Source organism: Syzygium oleosum, unplaced genomic scaffold (genome assembly GCF_021117445.2).
Source record: "Syzygium oleosum isolate NSW1041296 unplaced genomic scaffold, Sole_v2.1 Sole_v2.01, whole genome shotgun sequence".
Taxonomy (NCBI): Eukaryota; Viridiplantae; Streptophyta; class Magnoliopsida; order Myrtales; family Myrtaceae; genus Syzygium; species Syzygium oleosum.
Genome location: NW_026607485.1, coordinates 20,030,392 through 20,038,678, shown reverse-complemented (window position 1 = coordinate 20,038,678; position 8,287 = coordinate 20,030,392). Strand labels below are relative to the sequence as shown.

The following is an 8,287-nucleotide window of genomic DNA, read 5'->3' as shown; positions in this document are numbered from 1 at the left end:
ATCGGGCGGGCTGCTGGGCCAATGGCAGCGGCGTCGGGCGGTTCTTGGGCGGCTGGTGGGCGGCGGCGGCCGACGGCTACGAGCTCTGCGAGGCGCGCGCGCGAGCTGGGTGGCGGCGAGCTCGACCAGGCGAGCGGCGAGCACGCGGGCGGAGCGGCGACACTCGCGGCTGCGAGCTGCCGGGCGTGCAGGCGACTGATAACTCTATAAAAATAGAGTTATTTTATCTACTCTAGGCAATAAATAATGCAATATTTGTTAGAATATATTTGGATTTCCTTTTATTTACTTAATTTTTCCTTGTTTATGCAGAATATTGAGATATGGAGAAAATCAGGAAAATATGGCAAAAAGAAGGAAAGGAATATGCAATCCAGAGAAGAGTTAGAAGGTGGATATCACATTGAGAATTCTGCGATTTATTCCCTAATTTTATACGAAAAAGAAGCAATTGCCTTGTGAGAGGAGTCTTGGATGTTATCATATAAATATGATAACTTAGGGGAACATGGAGTTTTTTTTTAGATCGTTTTTGTTTTCAGTGTTCTGAGAGTTTTTCAAGTATTTTGAAGAGAAGACAAAAATGATGACAAAATTGTTGTCTTTGATTCAAGATGTTTGGTTTAATTTATATTTTCATTTTTTCTTCTATTATGTTCTAATTTTCTTTGTTAGAGCTACGATGTAGCCTAACCTTGATGATATGAATTTCATACTTTCTATGCTTTGCAAGTAATTTCATTCATGTTATTGTGCTTAATGCGTTTAGGTGACTAGCCACCACTTGAATGATCTGATGTGCATGTTTGAGACTGAGAAGTGATAATATGCAATTGCTCCTTATAATATATAACCATGATTTAAATGTGGATAGAAATATACCATGTTATTTGTGTAGCTTTCAGTGATAAGGTGGTCCAAAAGATTCATTGTAAACCGGGAATATTCACAAATTTTAATGCGCTTATGTTTATTTAAATTCACATAGAAATATAGTGAATTGATAAACTGAGTAGGTTTGCTATACCTAGAGATAGGATAGTAAATAGACTAGAAAATTTCGCTATCACATGTTTGATATTGTTCTTGTATGCATAATGATCCGAAATTCATATCTAGTGATTATGGTGAAATCGGATGCTCTAACATATTTTACCTGATTGATTATCTGCCTTTAGTTTATAAAATTTCGTTTTTAAAAATTGTCAATTTTTATTTGTTCTCAATTATATTTTGACCAGTTAGATAAATTTTAGAATTAGTCCATTTTTAATATTTAATTGGTTTATTATCATCAATCTCTGTGGGACGATACTTTTCTCATCATTATATTACTTGTTCAACACGTTCGTTGACACGTGCAGAATTTTACGAACAAGTTTTTGGCGCTGTTGCCGGGGAAAGAGGAATTCGACTCTGTACAAGAATTGGGTGGAATATTGCATGACTCGAAGCCAACAGGGAGAACTTGAGAAGTTTGATCCTGAAATTGAGCGCACTTTTCTAAGGCGACGACGAGAGCAAAACAACAACACCATGGCTGAAAACCAGCAGGGAGAAGAAAATCCAAGGAGGACTTTGAAGGATTATGCTGCACCTACGGTCCAAGGATCAACATCAAGCATTAGGAGGCCAACCATACAAGCTAACAATTTCGAAATTAAGCCTTCCCTAATTCAGATGCTTCAAAACGCAGTCCAATTCAGTGGATTGCCGAATGATGATCCTAATATCCATTTAGATGCTTTTCTTGAAATTTGTGACACTATAAAATATAATGGCGTTACTGATGATGCCATTAGATTGAGATTATTCCCTTTTTCCTTGCGTGATAAAGCTAAGACGTGGTTAACTTCTCTTCCTGCAGGATCTATCACGACTTGGAATGACATGGCTCAAAAATTCCTTAGTAAGTACCTTCCTCCTGCTAAGTCTGCCAAGATGCGTAACGATATTACTTCTTTTGTACAGATGGATGGTGAATCTCTGTACGAAGCTTGGGAGAGGTTTAAAGAACTACTAAGGCGTTGTCCGCATCATGGCCTACCAGTTTGGATGCAAGTGCATACATTCTATAATGGAGTGATGCCGAATTTGAGGTCTACCATTGATGCCGCAGCTGTAGGGATGTTGACCAATAAATCGCCTGAGGAAGCCTTTGATCTTTTGGAGGAGATGGCGGCTAATAGCTACCAATGGCCGATTGAGAGGCTATCTGCTAGAAAGTCGAGTGGAATTCATGAAGTCGGTGTCAATACTACCATTGCCGCAGAGTTTGCTGCTTTAAACAAAAAGATCGACTCAGTGTTGAAGATTCAAGGCCCGACTTGTGAATTTTGCAATGGAAACCATGCTAGCACCGAATGTCAGGTAGGTAATCCTTTCACACATCCTCCTGAAAATACTAACTTTGTTGGAAATTTTAGCAGGCCTCCCCAGAACAATCCATATTCAAACACCTATAATCCTGGATGGCGAAACCACCCGAATTTCTCCTGGAGCAACCAAAATCAGCAAGGGCCGAGACCACCACCACCATCATTTAGGCCGCCTGAGGAGAAACAACACAATCACCTTGAGGAGATGGTTACTAAGCTAGCTCAAACAACTCAAGACTTCATTAAAAGTGCTGATGTGAGGTTCCAAAATCAGGAGGCATCCATTCGAAATCTGGAGAAGCAGGTTGGCCAGTTAGCTAACCATTTGTCTGAAAGACCGTATGGTACCCTTCCGAGCAACACTGAGAAGAATCCAGTTGAGAATGCAAAAGCAATCACCTTGAGGAGTGGAAAAAAAGTTAGCAGAAATTTGTCTAATGAAGCAACAAGAAAGAAGAAAGAAATCGAACCACCCGGAGCCGACGCACCCGAAATTGAACCCTCCAAAGCTGATCCACCTCGAAGCAAGTTATTTCCGGACAATCCAAAGCCATATGTGCCGCCAGTTCCATACCCGGAAAGACTTCAGCAACACAAAATAGATAAGCAGTTCTCTAAATTCCTTGGTGTTTTTAAGAAATTGCACATTAATATTCCTTTTGCAGATGCCTTAGCCCAGATGCCTAGTTATGCGAAATTTTTAAAGGAAATTTTGGCAAACAAATGGAAATTGGAAGATTATGAGACTGTGAAGCTTAATGAGGAATGTTCAGCTATTTTGCAGAATAAGTTACCACCAAAGTTGAAAGATCCAGGGAGTTTTACTATTCCTTGTACTATTGGTAATTCTTATTTTGATAAGGCATTGTATGATTTAGGTGCAAGTATTAATCTAATGCCTTATTCTGTTTTTAGGAAATTAGGTTTGGGGGAAGCAAAAGCTACCACCGTATCTCTTCAGTTAGCCGATCGATCGATCAAATACCCAAGAGGCATAGTGGAGGATGTTCTAGTTAAGGTTGACAAGTTTATTTTTCCTGCAGATTTCATTGTCTTAGAGATGGAGGAGGATTTCGAGGTCCCGATCATCCTAGGCCAACCTTTTCTAGCAACAGGGAGAGCTCTAATTGATGTGCAACAAGGAAAATTAATTCTTAGAGTTCAAGATGACCGAGTCACCTTTGATGTGTTCAAAGCCATGAAATATCCTGCTGAGCCGAATGAATGTTTGAGAGTCGATGCAGTTGATAGGCTTGTGGAACCAATTTTTAGTAAAGCCACAATTGAAGACTCGTTGGAGGCATGCTTGGTTTGGCCAAGCAAAGAAGAAGCCAAAGCTATAGAGGTCGAGCAGTACACGAAATTTTTGGAAGCAAATCCACCTCTTCCGAGATTTAGACCACCGAAATTCGAAGAATTGGGATCGAATTTGAAGAAACCGAAACCCTCTATTGAAGAACCACCAATTCTAGAACTCAAATCTTTACCATCTCATCTTAAATATGCTTTTCTTGATGGAGTGTCCTCTCTTCCAGTAATTATTTCTTCTTCTTTGACAGGTGTGATGGAGGAAAAGTTACTCCGAGTCCTGAGAGATCATAAAGGAGCAATAGGATGGACCATTGCAAATATTAAAGGAATAAGCCCCTCGATATGCATGCATAAAATATTGATGGAAGAGCAATTCAAACCGATCATCCAACCCCAAAGGAGGCTCAATCCAAAAATGCAGGAGGTGGTGAAGGCTGAGGTAATTAAGCTACTTGATGCAGGGATCATCTATCCTATCTCTGACAGTGCTTGGGTAAGTCCTGTGCAAGTTGTTCCAAAAAAAGGAGGTATGACTGTTCAGAAAAATGACAATAATGAATTGATTCCTACTAGGACAGTTACCGGATGGCGTGTGTGCATGAATTACAGAAAATTGAATGATGCCACTAGAAAAGATCATTTTCCTTTACCATTTATTGATCAGATGTTGGAAAGACTTGCAGGACATGAGTTTTATTGCTTTCTTGATGGATATTCAGGGTATAATCAGATTCCTATTGCACCAGAAGATCAAGAAAAAACTACTTTCACTTGTCCTTATGGTACTTTTGCTTTTAGAAGAATGCCCTTTGGTCTTTGTAATGCACCAGCTACTTTTCAGAGATGCATGATGGCTATTTTTTTTATATGGTTAAAAAATATATTGAGATTTTTATGGATGATTTTTCTGTTTTTGGCTCATCATTTGACTCTAGTTTAAATAATTTGGCTTTAGTCTTACAAAGATGTGAGGAGACTAACTTTGTTTTAAATTGGGAGAAGTGTCATTTTATGGTACAGGAAGGAATAGTGCTCGGGCATAAGATTTCTAGAAATGGAATAGAAGTTGATCGAGCCAAAGTGGAGGTTATTGCAAAATTGCCTCCACCAACATCTGTGAAACTTGTCAGAGGATTTTTGGGGCATGCAGGATTCTACAGGCGGTTTATAAAAGATTTTTCAAAAATTGCTAGACCCCTCTCTAATCTTTTGGTAAAAGATGCACTATTTAATTTTACTGATGAATGCGTGCAGGCTTTTAACACTTTAAAGGAGAAGTTAATATTAGCACCAATTATGGCAGCACCAGAATGGGATTTACCTTTTGAGCTAATGTGTGATACTAGCGATTCTACAGTGGGAGCTGTTTTGGGATAGAAGAAGAATAGAATTTTTCAAACCATTTACTATGCCAGTCGAACCTTGTCAGGTGCACAATTGAATTATTCAACAACAGAAAAGGAACTTTTGGCAGTGGTTTTTGCTTTTGATAAATTTTGTTCTTATTTAATTGGCTCAAAAGTTATAGTTTATTCTGACCACTCTGCTCTTAAGTATCTGCTTGAAAAGAAAGAATCAAAACCACGTTTAATCAGGTGGATTCTATTGCTGCAAGAATTTGATTTGGAAATCAAAGATAAGAAGGGGACTGAAAATCTAGTTGCAGATCACTTGTCAAGAATTCCGAATTTAAAGGAAGAGGTAAGTCCAATTATGGAAGAGTTCCCTAATGAGAAAATTTTTTCCATCAAATCCACAAAAATTCCTTGGTATGCTGATTTTGTGAATTATTTGGTAAGTAATATTCTTCCTCCTGAATTGTCATATCAACAGAAGAAAAAATTCTTTTCTGATGTTAAAAATTATTTTTGGGAAGAACCTTTTTTTTTTAAGGTATGTGCAGACCAGGGCATAAGGAGATGTGTTCCAGACGAAGAAAAGGCAAATATTCTGCATCATTGTCATGACAGAGAGGCAGGTGGTCATTTAGGTGCCACCAAAACTGCAACTAAGGTTTTACAATCTGGATTTTATTGGCCCACACTTTTTAAAGATGCTTACTCCTTTGTAGCTTCGTGTGACCGGTGTCAGAGAACTGGAAATATTTCTAGAAAAAATGAGATGCCTTTAAACAACATTATTGTGTGTGAATTATTTGATATTTGGGGTATTGATTTCATGGGACCCTTTACATATTCTTGTGGTAATTTCTACATTTTAGTGGCTGTGGAGTATGTGTCTAAGTGGGTAGAAGCTGTAGCATTGCCAAAAAATGATGCTAAGGCTATTGTCAAATTCTTGAAGAAAAATATTTTTACGCGATTTGGCACTCCTAGGGCAATCATAAGTGATAGGGGGACACACTTTTGCAACAAACAGTTTGAAGCACTTTTGAGTAAGTATGGAGTCACACATAAGGTTGCAACCCCTTATCATCCTCAGACTAGTGGTCAAGTAGAGGTTTCAAATAGGGAAATCAAGAGAATTTTAGAAAAAACAGTGAATGCCTCTAGGAAAGATTGGTCAATGAAACTTGATGATGCACTTTGGGCCTATAGGACAGCATTCAAAACCCCAATTGGGATGTCTCCTTTTAGGCTAGTGTTTGGGAAGGCTTGCCATCTACCGGTGGAATTAGAGCACAAAGCATATTGGGCATTGAAATTTCTGAATTTTGACATGCAGTCTGCAGGTGAAAGAAGATTGTTGCAACTAAATGAATTGGAGGAATTTCGCAATGAGGCCTATGAAAATGCTAAGATGTACAAGGAGCGTACCAAAAGATGGCATGATAAACACATATTCAGAAGAGAGTTCGAAATTGGCCAAAAATTTTACTTTATAACTCTCGTCTTAAACTTTTTCCAGGAAAGTTACGTTCTCGATGGTCTGGTCCTTATACAGTCACACGGGTATTTCCATACGGAGCAGTTGAAGTTGCACATGACACCGAAGGCACATTTAAGGTGAACGGTCAACGTTTGAAGCCCTACTTCGAAGGTGGTTACAACAAGCAGAAGACCACTATTGAACTTCATCCTCCAGAATAGCGACATCTAAGATAGTTTGGCTGAAAACTATAAAGCAAGAGCTTCTTGGGAGGCAACCCAAGCATTTTTATTATGTTTCTTCATTAATTTTTACGTTCATTTGTTTTCAAAAAAAAACATGATTAATATTTTTTTTTATCCAGGTTAATTTTCTTTCTTGAAGGATCACCTTTTTGGAGTTTAGTCATCAAGACCATCCATGGACACATCCGACAGCAAGGGGAGTTTTCTTGTTCCTATTTTTCTTTTGTTTCTTTTGTTTTTCGCATTGAGGACAATGCTTCATTCAAGTTTGGGGGGAGACAAAATTTTGGCTCAAAATTTTTTTGCTAAATCTGAATTTGTTTTTTTGGTTGCATTCCTTGTTGTGAATTTTTGCGATTCTTAGGAAAATTTAAATTTTGTTCAAACTTGCGAATGATATGTGAGTTAATTTTGATTCTAATGATGTCGATCCACTTACTGAGCACTAGAAGTCCTTAATTTTTGAGTAGTGTGTACATCTAGAGAACATTCATGTGAAGTATGTGCTTTTCTTAGATCTCACCCAAATCTTAGAATTTGTTTGATTTTCTCTTGAGGCGAAATCCTAGGCTACATCTAACTGAAAAAATGATTTAGGCAATTTTTTGATCGATTGAACCTTTCAAGCCAACCCTATTTATTTATCCATAGTCACCCCGTTGAGCCTTAATTATTATCCAATCTTTTATTGGCACCCACGTACTTTTTAGCTTACCTTTTGCCAAATTATATCATTGTCCCACGCCCCATGAACATGTTGATTTTTTTTAGGATAAAAGTTTATTTGAGCATAATAGCAATTTGGAGGAAGGGTGGAGCATGGAAATAATTTGATTGCTATGGTTGTTTGGGGTGTATCTTCTTCAAAAAAAAAAAGAAGAAAAAGAAAAAAAAAAGAGAAAAAGAAAAAATTGCTTTTATGGTTCCCTATCCAACTTTCAATTGAGTGAGCCTTTTGGATACTCAATGGGTTGGGAATGTTCACGTTATATTAGGAGGGACTTAGGGAGGAACTCCACTATAAAGCAATGAAAAAAAAAACGAAAAAAAAAGGAGAAAGCATGATGATACGTGGTGGCAGAAAGATTATTTTGAAGATGTGAAATTGGGGATAGTGGCATATGCTCCAATTAGATCCTAGAAATCAATGTGTTCATGGGTGATTTGAGCTTAAATTTAACATTATCTCACCGTTAGCCCAGCCTTACATTACAACCTGAGGAAAGTCCTATTGATTTTTGGTTGGATGATTAGCTTACATTAGTGGAGAGAGGAATGAAAAGCAAACCTATGAGATTTGGTTATAATTATAAAGAGTTTTTGAGAGGTTGCATACCAATGTGAACTTATCTGGATTGCATATAATTCGAAAAGATGAGGACTCACACACACACTTGGATCACATAGTTAGAATTGGTTTTAACTTATTAATCTATTTCAATGTTTGGATGAAATTTTTGTATGTCTTTGAATTGTGATTTCGAGCAATTATGGAAGGAAGTCATGGAGGGGGTTGTTAGCTTA

The 8,287-nt window shown here is 37.9% G+C and overlaps 1 non-coding gene and 1 pseudogene across 1 annotated transcript; one reads left to right on the top strand and one right to left on the bottom strand.

The window, feature by feature from the left end:
• The first annotated feature begins 1,536 nt into the window (after nt 1-1,536).
• Nucleotides 1,537-6,836, top strand: LOC130135596 (uncharacterized; annotated as a pseudogene).
• Nucleotides 1,939-2,045, bottom strand: LOC115666218 (small nucleolar RNA R71). Its single transcript, XR_004003863.1, has one exon. It is a non-coding gene; the product is annotated as a small nucleolar RNA R71 (small nucleolar RNA).
• Nucleotides 6,837-8,287: the final 1,451 nt, after the last annotated feature.